This window comes from Macaca nemestrina, chromosome 7 (assembly GCF_043159975.1).
Source record: "Macaca nemestrina isolate mMacNem1 chromosome 7, mMacNem.hap1, whole genome shotgun sequence".
NCBI classification, from domain to species: Eukaryota; Metazoa; Chordata; class Mammalia; order Primates; family Cercopithecidae; genus Macaca; species Macaca nemestrina.
In genome coordinates, this window is record NC_092131.1 from 133,109,585 (window position 1) to 133,122,718 (window position 13,134).

Here is a 13,134-nt window from a genome sequence, read left to right on the forward strand (position 1 = left end):
CTTTTTTTAACCTTCCTCTTCCTGAAGAGCTTTCTGATTCCCAACATTTTTGGGCACCAGCTTCCCGCAGCAGTGTTTCTCACTAGAAGCAAACTTTGCTATATCAAAGTGCACCCATTGGAAGCATAGCCCCAACCATTGTTCACAATCTTATGGACAAAATTCACAATTTCTTTCTTTTCTTTTTTTTTTTTTTTTTGAGACGGAGTCTCGCTCTGTTGCCCAGGCGGAAGTACAGTGGCACGCTCTTGGCTCACTGCAAGCTCCGCCTCCCGGGTTCAAGCCATTCTCCTGCCTCAGCCTCCCAAGTAGCTGGGACTACAGGTGCCTGCCACCTTGCCTGACTAATTTTTTGTATTTTTTTTTTTTTTTTTTTTTTGAGGCGGAGTTTCGCTCTGTCTCCCAGGCTGGAGTGCAGTGGCCGGATCTCAGCTCACTGCAAGCTCCGCCTCCCGGGTTTACGCCATTCTCCTGCCTCAGCCTCCCGAGTAGCTGGGACTACAGGCGCCCGCCACCTCGCCCGGCTAGTTTTTTTTTTTTTTTTTTTTTGTATTTTTTAGTAGAGACGGGGTTTCACCATGTTAGCCAGGATGGTCTCGATCTCCTGACCTCGTGATCCGCCCGTCTAGGCCTCCCAAAGTGCTGGGATTACAGGCTTGAGCCACCGCGCCCGGCCAATTTTTTGTATTTTTAATAGAGACGGAGTTTCACCGTGTTAGCCAGGATGGTCTCGATCTCCTGACCTCGTGATCCGCCCGCCTCAGCCTCCCAAAGTGCTGGGATTATAGGAGTGAGCCACCACACCTGGCCAAAATTCACAATTTCTGGCACATACACACTAACTGGTTAAAACATCCAGAGAGAGGACGTTCAGAGTTTCCACATATTTGTGGAACTCCCCATCCCAGAACTTGCGCAGTTTGGAGAAAATGAAATTGTCAGTCACCTGACTCCAGAATGTGGAATCCAGCAACTCAGAAAGCAAATCCTTGGCCTCTTCCAACAATCCTTGCACACAGCTGTTGACTTTCTCTCCAGCAAGTCTGCACTACACAGCTTTCTCAAGCGGTTCTGTGTCAAGCTTCATTATGTGCTGAATTCATTATAGCATCTGCTTTTTATCAGGATCTGTGGTCTCATTGAATTTTACTAAAAATGGCTTCAGGGCAATGTGAACATGCCCCAGGAACTGTGCCACCTGGGACTTCTTCTCCCTATACTCCTCAACAAGTAGTTCTTATCACCAGTGTCCCTAATGTTCTTGCAATAAAGGACATCACATTTGAAGTAATCCTTCAACATTCTTCTCAAGATAACGAAAGAGATGTAGGACCTGGCGTGCCCTGTGGGACATACATCTTAGATGGTTGGCCTGGACCATGTCACCTTTCTCCCATCTTGAGGTACAAATGTGTCCTTGCTCCCAGTGAGGCTGTTGCAAAGGTGAAGCTTACATGGCTTGGCTGGGCCCAGTAGAAAGGGACCATGGAGGCCGTACTCTCTGGCCTTTATCCTGCTCCCCGGAGGAACCTGCCATGGCTGGGAATCCCAGGCCCACAGCCACAGCAACAGATACTTCCCCTTTTTCTTCTTTTTCAATCTGCTTACCTTTTATTTCTTTTTCTTGATTTATTACACAGGCTAGGACCTCCAGTACAATTCTGAATAGAAGTTGTGAGAATGGCTATCTTTACCCTTGTTCCCAATCTTAGACGAAAGCATTCATCTTTCACCATTAGGTATGATGAGAGCTGTAGTTGTTTTTAGATGCCTTTTATCGGGGTGAGGGAGTTCCCTTCTATTCCTAGTGTGATAAGAGTTTTAAATGTGAATGAGGTTGAATTGTTAATATATATTATGGGGAGATATTTTGTTTGCTTGTTTGAGACAGGGTCTTGCTCTGTCACTCAGGTTGCAGTGCAATGGTGCCTTCACAGTTCACTGCAGCTTTGATCCCTGGGGCTTATGCAATCCTCCCACCTCAGCCTCTTGAATAGTTGGGACCACAGCGCACACAACCACACCTGGCTGATTTATTTTTTTCAGTAGAGATGAGGCCTCCCTTTATTGCCCAGGCTGGTCACAAACTCCTGAGTTCAAGCAATCCTCCTGCCTGAAGTGCTGGGATTACAGTTATGAGCCACCTCGCCTGGCTGAGTGTTGAGTTGTGTCACATACTTTTTCTGGTATTTTTTTTGTTTGTTTTTTTTGGTTTTTGGTTTTTGTTTTTTTAGACAGAGTCTTGCTCTATCGCCCAGGCTGGAGTGCAGTGGTATGATCTCAGCTCACTGCAACCTATACCTCCCAGGTTCAAGCAATTCTTCTGCCTCAGCCTCCTGAGTAGCTGGGATTACAGGCACATGCCACCACGCCCAGCTAATTTTTTGTATTTTTAGTAAAGACAGGGTTTCACCATGTTGGCCAGGCTGGTCTTGAACTCCTGACCTCGTGAATTGCCCACCTCGGCCTCCCAAAGTGCTGGTGTTACAGGTGTGAGCCACTGCACCTGGCCTGTTGTTGTTGTTTTTCCTTTTTTTTTTTTTTTTTTAGACAGATCTTCATTCTGTTGCCTGCCCAGGCTGGAGCACAGTGGCTTAGTCTCGGTTCAGTGAAGCTTCTGCCTCCCAGGTTCGTGTGATTCTCCTGCATCAGCCTCCTGAGTAGCTAAGATTACAGGTACACCACCACACCCAGCTATTTTTTTTTTTTTTTTTGTACTTTTAGTAGAGATAGGGTTTCGCCATGTTGGCCAGGCTGGTCTCAAACTCCTGACCTCAAGTGATCCACCTGCCTTGGCCTTCCAAAGTGCTGGGATTACAGGCGTGAGCCACGAGGCCAGCCTCACATGCTTTTTCTATATCTGTTGAGATACTTATATGGGTTTTATCATCTGTTTTATCAAATTACCCTTGAATTCCTGGAATAAAGCCCACTTGATCATGATGTATTATCCTTTTTATATATTACTGAATTCAATTTGTTAAAATTTTGTCTAGAATTTTTTTCCATCTATGTCCAAGAACTATATTAGTATGTAATTTTATTTTCTTGTAATGCCTTTGTTTGGTTTAAGTATCAGGGTACTACTAGACTTAGAAAATGTCTTGAGAAGTGTTACTTTTTCCTCAATTTAAAGAAAGTTTATAGATTTTTTTTTTCTTAAACGTTTTCTAGAATTCACCAATGAAGCCAAATGTTCTGGTGTGTTCTTTGAGGAAAGATTTTTAAATTACAAATTTAATGTTTCAAGTAAATATGGGACTGTTTTAATTTCTTCTACAGTAAGAATTGTACTCTGTGTCTTTCAAGGAATTTGCCCATTTCATCTAAGTTTTAGAATATGTGGGCATAAGTTGTTTATAGTAGTCCCTTATTATCCTTCTCACAGCTGAAGTATCTGTGGTAATGTCCCCTTTTTAATTTCCCTTTCATTGTTAATTTGAGTCTTCTTTTTTTCTTGATCAGTTGAGCTAGTTTATCAACTTTGTTCATCTTTTCAAAGATCCAGTTTTAAGGCCAGGTGCGGTGGCTCATGCCTGTAATCCCAGCACTTTGGGAGGCTGAGGCAGACAGATCACCTGAGGTCAGGAGTTTGAGACCAACCTGGCCAACATGGGGGAACTCCGTCTCTACTAAAAATACAAAAATTAGCTGGGTGTGGTGGGACTTGCCTGTAACCCCAGTTACTTGGGAGACTGAGGCAAGAGAATCACTTGAACCTAGGAGGTAGAGGTTGCAGTGAACTGAGATCGTGTCACTGCACTCCAGCCTGGGTGACAGAGCAAGACTCTCAAAAAAAAAAAAAAAAAATTTAGTTGGGCACGATGGCTCATACCCGTAATCCCAGCACTTTGGGAGGCTGAGGTGGAAGGATCACTTGAGGCCAGGAGTTCAAGACCAGCCTGGGCAACATAAGTGAGACCCTATTTCCATAACAACAAAAAACAGTTAGCCAGGTGGATGGCATGTGCTTGAATTCCCAGCTACTGAGGGGATGGGGGGCTGCCGTGGGAGAATCGCTTGAGCCAGGGAGTTTGAGGCTGCAGTGAGCTATGGTCAGGCCACTGCACTCCAGCCTGGGCAACAAAGCAAGACCCTGTCTCAAAAAAAAAAAAAAAAAAAGGCCAGGCACGGTGGCTCACGCCTGTAATCCCAGCACTCTAGGAGGCCAAGGTGGGTGGATCACGAGGTCAGGAGATTGAGACCATCCTGGCTAACATGGTGAAACTCCGTCTCTACTAAAAATACAAAAAAAAAAAAAAAAAAGTTATTCTGGGCTTGGTGGTGGGCACCTGTAGTCCCAGCTACTGAGGAGGCTGAGGCAGGAGAATGGTATAAACCCAGGAGGCAGAGCTGGCCGTGAGCAGAGATTGCGCCACTGCACTCCAGCTTGGACAAGAGAGTGAGTCTCCATCTCAAAAAACAAAAAAAAAAAACAAAAAAAAACCACAAATTTTGTACCAAATTAATTAACATTCTCCATTCTTTTCTTCTTCTTCTTCTTCTTCTTCTTCTTCTTCTTCTTCTTCTTCTTCTTCTTCTTCTTCTTCTTCTTCTTCTTCTTCTTCTTTTTTTTTCTGAATACAGAGTTTGTCTCTATTACCCAGGCTGGAAGTGCAGTGGCACCAGTCTCTTCTGGACTCAAGCCATCCTCCCACCTTAGCCTCCCAAGTAGCTGGGACTACAGGTACGCACGCCATGACTGGCTAATTTTTGTATTCTTTGTAGAGGCAGGGAATTTGCCATGTTGCCCAGGCTGGTCTCAAACTCCTAGGCTCAAGCAATCTGCCCGCCTTGACCTCTCAAAGTGCTAGGATTACAGGCGAGAGCCACTGCACTTGCCCTCTTTGTCCATTTTCTATTTCATTAATTCTACTCTTTATGATTTCCTTCCCATTTACTTTGGGTGTATTTTGCTCTTTTTTTCTAGTTTCTTAATATAGAGGCTTAGAACACTGCTTTTAGGCACTTCTTATCCAAAGTAACCAATTAAAGCTATACATTACTCTCTAATTTATTAGCACCGTTTTAGATGTGTCTTATAAATTTTTGCTTATTGTGTTTTTATTTTCATTCAGTAATAAATATTTTCTATTTTTCAGTGCAATTTCTTTCTTTCTTTTCTTTTCTTTCTTTCTTTCTTTTCTTTCTTTTTTCTTTTTGAGACAGAGTCTCACTCTGTCACCAAGCCTGGAGTACAGTGATGCCATGCTGGCTTACTGCAGCCTCCACCTCCCAGATTCAAGCGATTCTCCTGCCTCAGTCTCCTGAGTAGCTGGGATTACAGCCATGTACCACCACACCGGCTAAATTTTGTATTTTTAGTAGAGATGGAGTTTCCCTATGTTGATCAGGCTGGCCTCGAACTCTTGACCTCAGGTGATCCACCTACCTTGGCCTTGCAAAGTGGTGGGATTACAGGCGTGAGCCACCATGCTCAGCCATCAATGCAATTTCTTCTTTAACTCTTGGGTTACATGGAATTATACTGTTTAATTTCTCAATATTTAGGGATTATCTAGATATTTTTCTTTTTCCTCTTTAATTAATTAATTATTTTTCCAAGACAGGGTCTTACTCTGTCGCCCAGGCTGAGTGCAGTGGTATGATCTCAGCTCACTGCAACCTCCGCCTCCCAGGTTTAAGTAATTCTACCTCCGCCTCCCGAGTAGCTGAGATTACAGGCATGTGCCACCACACCTCGATAATTTTTGTATTCTTAGTAGTGATGGGGTTTCACCATGTTGGCCAGGCTGGTCTCAAACTTTTTACCTTGTGATCTGTCCCGCTTGGCCTCCCTAAGTGCTGGGATTACATTACAGGTGTGAGCCACTGCACCTGGCCCTCCTCTTTAATTTAATTCTGTCATGCTCAGAGAATATATTTTGTATAATTTCATTCCTTATAAGTTTATTGAGATTGTATATGGCTTAGAATATGGTTTATATTTGTGAATGTTCTATGCACCCTTGAACAAGATATGTATTCTGCCAGTGCTGGGTATCATGTTTTGTAACTGTATATCAGGTTAAGTTATTTAATAGTATTATTTAAATATTTTATATACTTATTGGTTTTCTATCTCCTTGTTCTGTCAATTAGTAAGAGATAAGTGTTGAAATCTACAACTGAAATTGTAGATTGTCTATTTTGTCTTTCAGTCTGTCAGTTCTTTTTTCATGTACTTTGAAGCTCTATTACTTGGTGTATGCATATTTAGTTATGTCTTCTTGACGACATAAACTTCTCATCATAAAATGTCAGTCTTTATTTCTGCTTATAATCCTTTCTCCTGAAGTTCACTTTGCACAAATCGATACATCCATTTCAGCTTTTTTCATGATTAGTGTTTGCTTCATATATATTGTATTTTTTCTATTCTTTTACTCTTAACCTACCTATGCATTATATTTAGGGCTTATTCAGGTAGACTTTTTATATAGTCTGACATCTCTGCCTTTTAATTGGAGAGTTTGGGCCATTTTTATTTAATGTAACTATAAATATGGTTGTATTTAAATACACCAGCTTGCTATTTGTTTTCTATTTGTCCCTACTGTTCCTTGTCCATTTTCCTTGTTTTTTCTTTTTTACTTCTTTTTTAATTCGTAAAATACTTTAATGATTTTATTTTATCCCTACTTTTGGCTTATTAGCTCTATCTGTATTTTACTTTTGAATGATTGCTCTAAAGTCTACCATGTACATCTTTAAATTATCACAGTCTAACTCCAAATAATGGTATAAAACTTCACATAGGCCAGGTGTAGTGGCTCACACCTGTAATTCCACACTTTGGGAGGCCGAGGCAGGCGAATCACTTGAGGTTAGGATTTTGAGAACAGCCTGGTCAACATGGTGAAACCCCATCTCTACTAAAAATACAAAAACTAGCTGGGTGTGGTGGTGCATGCCTGTAATTCCAGCTACTTGGGAGGCTGAGACATGATAATCACTTGAACCTGGGAGGTGGAAGTTGCAGTGAGCCGAGATTGTGCCACTGCACTCCAGCCTAGGCAACAGAGTGAGACTCTGTCTCAGAAAAAACAAAACAAAACAAAACAACAAAACAAACAAACAAACAAAAACACACAAAGAAACAACTTCACATAGTTAACAAGAACCATGAAGGTTCTGAGGTAATATTCTACTTGCAAGCATACAAATTAGCCTGCCACAATTTTATGCTAGTAGAAGATTCAAGATGTTTTTGTCTGCCTCTACTGATGGTATAAAAAGTAAAGAAAAAAAAAAGACTCTGAACTTGTGCATCCTGGGTCAAAGACAAAGAACCTTATAACTCATACCACAGTCAGTAGTCAGTGGATGCTATACATACAGTGAATTTGCATTCCAGTCAATGAACCCTGGGCTTAGGAAACCCCAGTCTTTTATAAGGGTCTGCAAACATATCTTCTCAAGCTTTGCCCTTGAGGGACAAATGCAAGTGGCTTTGTTATTTCCTCGGAATGTTGTTCTTCACAGTGTTTTTACATTTCTCAACCAGTTCCTCTGTTTGAAAGTTGTGTGTATGTGTAAACACATACTCTCAGCGGACGAAACTGAAGCGTAATACCTCTGGTGGGCTAAGGTCACATTTCTCAGGCTCCTTGTGAAGAATTTAGGATATAGCTGATAGATGCCAGCCACACCAAACTGGCCTCTGTGGTAGGCCTGAGACCATTTGCTTCATTTCTCAGTTCTGCTGTTTGCTACTATAAGGCCTTGGCTACACTGTGAATATTCCCTAGACCTTGATTTTCCTAGAAGTTAGCTGGGCATAATAAATAATGCTTGTATTTTCTCGGCATCTCTTCATCACTTGAAATTTTTAAGAAGTTTTTGTACTTATTGAAGGGCTCTTTTAGACTTATTTAGACAGATTTTCTTTGATCCTGTGTCTCTCTTGTGTGCACATAAAAAACAAATATAAGCAAAATAAATTGGTTATGGCTCTCCTAAGACTTCTCCACAATTAGAGTCTGGTTCTTCTGAATCACGATGGCTCAGCATCGTTGATGTCTGTGTTTTTTTGACACAAGATTTTATACTCAGTGTTAGCAAGAAGTTGAAGAGGCAGCATTTCTTTTTTTTTTTTTTTTTTTTTTGAGACTGAGGCTTGCTCTGTTACCCAGGCTGGAGTGCAGTAGCATAATTTGGCTTCCTGCAACCTCTGCCTCCCAGGTTCAAGCAATTCTCCCACCTCAGCCTACCAAGTAGCTGGGATTACAGGCGTGTGCCACCATGTCTGGCTAAATTTTTTTTTTTTTTTGTATTTTTTGTGGAGATGGGGTTTTACCATGTTGGACAGGCTGTTCTCGAACTCCTGACCTCAAGTGATCTGCTCACCTCAACCTCCCAAAGTGCTGGGATTGCAGACATGAGCCACTGTGCCCGGCCAGCATTTCTTAATAGGACACTTCATATTTTGCCTTTGGAATTTTCTCCCGAACGAGTAACACTGATTTTGCAAGTGCAAGCAATAAAAGTGTCTCAGAACTGCTGCATGGTTGAATGATTTGAAGATGTTAAAGTGGGAAAAATCAGGGTTTTTGAATTGGAAAATATAGTATGGAGTGTATTTTTCCTCATGTGATGTGATGATCAATAAATAACCTGCCTTCTGTTTCTTCATAGTCCTTTGTGATATAGGTCCTTTTATCATCTCTTTATTTTTGGGGTTTGAAACTAAATCTCAGAAAGCTAAAGAAACCTGTGCAAGCCGCTGGAGGAAGGGTTAGTACCCAGCTGTGTCTGACTCAAAGCCATCCCCTTTATATTTCCCTTCCTAAGCCTCCATTCTGACTTTTTTTTTTTTTTTTTTGAGATGGAGTTTCACTCTTGTTGCCCAAGCTGGAGTGCAATGTGCAATGGCGCAATCTCGGCTCACTGCAGCCTCCGCTTCCTGGGTTCAAGTGATTTTCTCACCTCAGCCTCCTGAGTACTAGGATTACAGGCACCCACTACCATGCCCAACTAATTTTTGTAGTTTTAATAGAGACGGGTTTTCACCATGTTGGCCAGGCTGATCTCGAACTCCTGACCTCAGATGATCCTCCTGCCTCGGCCTCCCAAAGTGCTGGGATTACAGGCGTGAGCCACCGCAACTAGCCATTTCTGACTCTTTAAAACTTTTTATTTTGCCCTTGGGGATTAGTAGGCCTTGGGCACTCCGTTTCTCCAAGCCATACCAGCTTGGGTAACAGAATATAATTACATCATAAAGAGCATGAATAAAACAGTGTTTCTCTGACTCAGTCTCTTCCATGGAATTGCAGGAATCTTAGAGCCTCTCAACTCCCTCTCAACCAGCTTAGGGAATCCCCAAGGGATCTCACATGTGATTCCCAATTAGTCCACCTGACCCTTCCTCAGTCAGTTTCTGTCCCTCGCTTGTCTTGTGGGCCTAAAGCCAGCGGTCACATATTCCCTGGGGAGGGCTTTCATCCTGTGCCCTCACAGGATCGAAACCGTCTCCACACATGAGGGGCTCTCCTGCTGCTCCTCACCTTCAGGGCTGGGTCCTTGGAACAGCCTTGTAGGGTGTATTTCTCTTCTGAGAGAAGCTTTTCTGACCTTTATGAAAAATGATTCTCCCTCCTTTAGTCTTTCTGTCTCTGGCCTAGCCCCCCACCCCCACTCCAAACCCTCCAGACATGCTTAGATATACAGCAATTTATAGCTGAGGTAGCTTAGGACTAAGCTCTTGGTCAAGGGACCCCCCAAAGACAGACCTTGTCTCCCTGTATTAGTTTTATCTTGTTATTAAAAAAAAAAAAAATTAGAGATAGGGATCTCACCACGTTGCCCAGGCTGGTCTCAAACTCCTGGGCTCAAGCAATCCTCCTGCCTCAGCTTCCCAAAGTGTTGGTATCCCAGGCGTGAGCCACCATGCCCAGCCACTGTATTAGTTTTCTATTGCTATAGTAACAAGTTACCACAAATGTAGTTTCGTAAAACAACACTTAGTTATTATCTAACAGCTCTGTGGGTCAGCAGTCTAGGGAAGCTAGGCTGGGTTTTCTGTTTAGGGTTCTCATAAGGCTGAAACCAAGGTGTCAGCAAGACTAGGCTCTTATCTGTAGGTTCTAGGGGAGAATCTACTTCCAAACTCATTCGGGTTGGTAGAACTCAGTTTCTTGCGATTGTAGGACTGAGGATCCTGTTTCCTCCCTGGTGGTTACTTGGGGGTATCTTTACTCCTAGAGGCTGTCTTCATTCTTTCTCACGCTTTTCATGTCCCCACCCATCCCAGCAACAGTGAGTTGAGTACCCCTCATGCTCTGAATCTCTGGTTTCCCCCTCCTCCTCCTCCTCCTCCTCCTCCTCCTCCTCCTCCTTCTTCTTCTTCTTCTTCTTCTCCTCCTCCTCCTCCTCCTCCTCCTCCTTCTTCTTCTTCCTCCTCCCCCTCCTCCTCCCCCTCCTCCCCTTTCTTCTTCTTCTTCTTTTTTTTTTTCTCTTGTTGAGATGGAGTCTCACTCTGTTACCCAGGCTGGAGTGCAGTGGCACTATCTTAGCTCACTGCAACCTCCACCTCCTGGGTTCAGGCGATTCTCCTGCCTCAATCCTCAGCCTCCTGAGTAGCTGAAACTACAGGCATGAGCCACCAGGCCTGGCTAATTTTTGTATTTTTGGTAGAGACAGGGTTTTGCCATGTTGGGCAGGCTGGTCTTGAACTCCTGGCCTCAAGTGATCCACCTACCTTGGCCTCCCATGGGGAACTTGGGGGGTCCTGCTGTCTGACACCAGGAATTAAAGTGGAGAGTTAAAATTCCGGAGAATTTAATTTTGAATTTTTTTTTTTTTTTTGAGACAGAGTCTCGCTCTGTCAGCCAGGCTGGAGTGCAGTGGCGCGATCTCAACTCACTGCAACCTGTACCTCCCAGGTTCAAGCGATTCTCCTGCCTCAGCCTCCCAAGTAGCTGAGATTACAGGCATGCACCACCACACCTGGCTAATTTTTGAATTTTTAGTAGAGGTGGGGTTTTACCATGTTGGCCAGGCTGGTCTCGAACTCCTGACCTCAGGTGATCTGCCCACTTTGGACTCCCAAAGTGCTGGGATTACAAATGTGAACCACTGTGCCCAACCCTGAAAATATACTTTACTCAGAAATTGATAGAGGAAAGTATCTCCCTTGTGGGAGGTAAATGCCTTCAAGTCTTCCGCTCTTGCAGGTGGTAGTCTTCAGAGCGTGGTTCTCTTCGGTGTGAGGAAGGCTTTGGGTGCTGCATGCTGGTGCTGGGGAAGAGGGACAAGATGGCACATAAGCCTGGGCAGGATGAGTGTGCTTAGGTCCAGGAAGCTGGGTTGACAGATGCAGGCTTTTCTCAGGTGGGCTCTCAGCCAGTGCTTTGGGAAATCTTAGAGACAGAGGCAGTGTGGCTGAAAATAAATCCACACACATCTGGTCAGGTCTATTTTGTGTGGGGGTCTACCACATTAGGACCTCACCAAACCTCAGAGAAATCCCTCTAGGTGGGTTATAGAGGCTTCATTTTACAGACCAGGAAACTCAGGCTCAGAAATTGAATGGTATGTTCAAAGTTACACACTGAGGCACAGAGGCAGGACTGGAGCCTGCTCTTCTGTCTTGTAGTTCAATGCTCTTTCTGTTTTTGTAGTTGCCTCCTGGGTTGGAGGTAGGAAGCCGTGGTTTGTCCCTGATGTATTAGGTGATGGTGGAAGCTCCTCTACTTGTTATTCAAGTCCTAGCCTACCTCTTTCCTCAGTCTATACTAATCTCTTGTTTCTTCTGAATTCCTACAACATTCATTTATTCATTCATTCTGAACTCAATACATACTTAGTGAGTGCCTATGACCTACTAGGCACTGTGCCAGATGCTGGATACAATGGTGAACAAGACAGACATGGTCCATCTCTCAATGGCTTACAGAACTGCCTTCACTCTTGGGGAAGACAGACAATTATATCAGTAACAACGGTGAAGTGTGATGAGTGTTGGGATGGGGAAATCGAGGATGCTATGGGATTACCAGGGTGTAGGTTCTGACTATTCTAGTGATGTAAAGGATGTTTCTTGGGAGGTGGCATTGAACCTGAGACCTGAAAGATGAGACGAAATTCGCCAGACCAAGAGAGTAGGCAGGTGATCCATGCAGAAGGAATGCGCTATATGATGACTAGGAGGCAAGACAGTCCCTGGACACAGCTCAGGAAATCAGAAAAACAAACCAAAACAAAAAGGTCTGTCTGGGATGTTTTTTGACACCAACCAATTCCCCAACACCAGCTGGGTACCCAGCAATTCAATTCAATTCTGCGCTACCTACCCAGAATTAGTGTGGACCCCACAGCTTCAGGGCTCAGTTGCACAAGACTGCGCCCACTTCAGACTCCAGTCCCAAATCTCAGACCACCTGTACTTCTGACCAACTGGCTGTAAATCGGGGGTTCCCATGAACCCCTCCTCAGGTTTGTTAATTTGCTAGAATGGCTTGCAGAACTTAGACAGGCACTTTACTTACAGTTAAGTTTTTATTATAAAGGATATCCTAAAGCATACAAATGAACAGCCAGATGAAAAGGTACATAGGCCAGGTCTGCGAGGGTCCCGAGTGCAGGAGCTTCTGGCCCTGGGTAGTTGGGGTGCATTCACCAACTCAGAAGCTCTCAGAAGCTTCCCGTTCAAAAGTTGTATAGAGGCCAGGCGAGGTGGTTCACACCTGTAATCCCAGCACTTTGGGAGGCCGAGGCAGGCAGATCACATGAGGTTGTGAGTTCAAGACCAGCCTGGCCAACATGGCAAAATGTTGTCTCTACTAAAAATACAAAAATTAGCTGGGCATGATGGCGGGCGCCCATAATCCCAGCTACTGGGAAGGCTGAGGCATTAGAAACTCTTGAGCCTGGGAGGTGGAGGTAGCAGTGAGCTGAGATTGTGCCACTGTACTCCAGCCTGGATGACAGAGTGAGACTTCATCTCAAAAAAATAAAAAGGTGTATAGAGCAGTGGCTCATGCTTGTAATCCCAGCACTTTATGAGGCCAAGATGGGAGGTTCACTTGAGGCAAGGAGTTCAAGACCAACCTGGGCAACACAGTGAGACCCTGTCTCCATACAAAAATAAAAGTAGGCTGGGCGCAGTGGCTCATGCCTGTAATCCCAAAA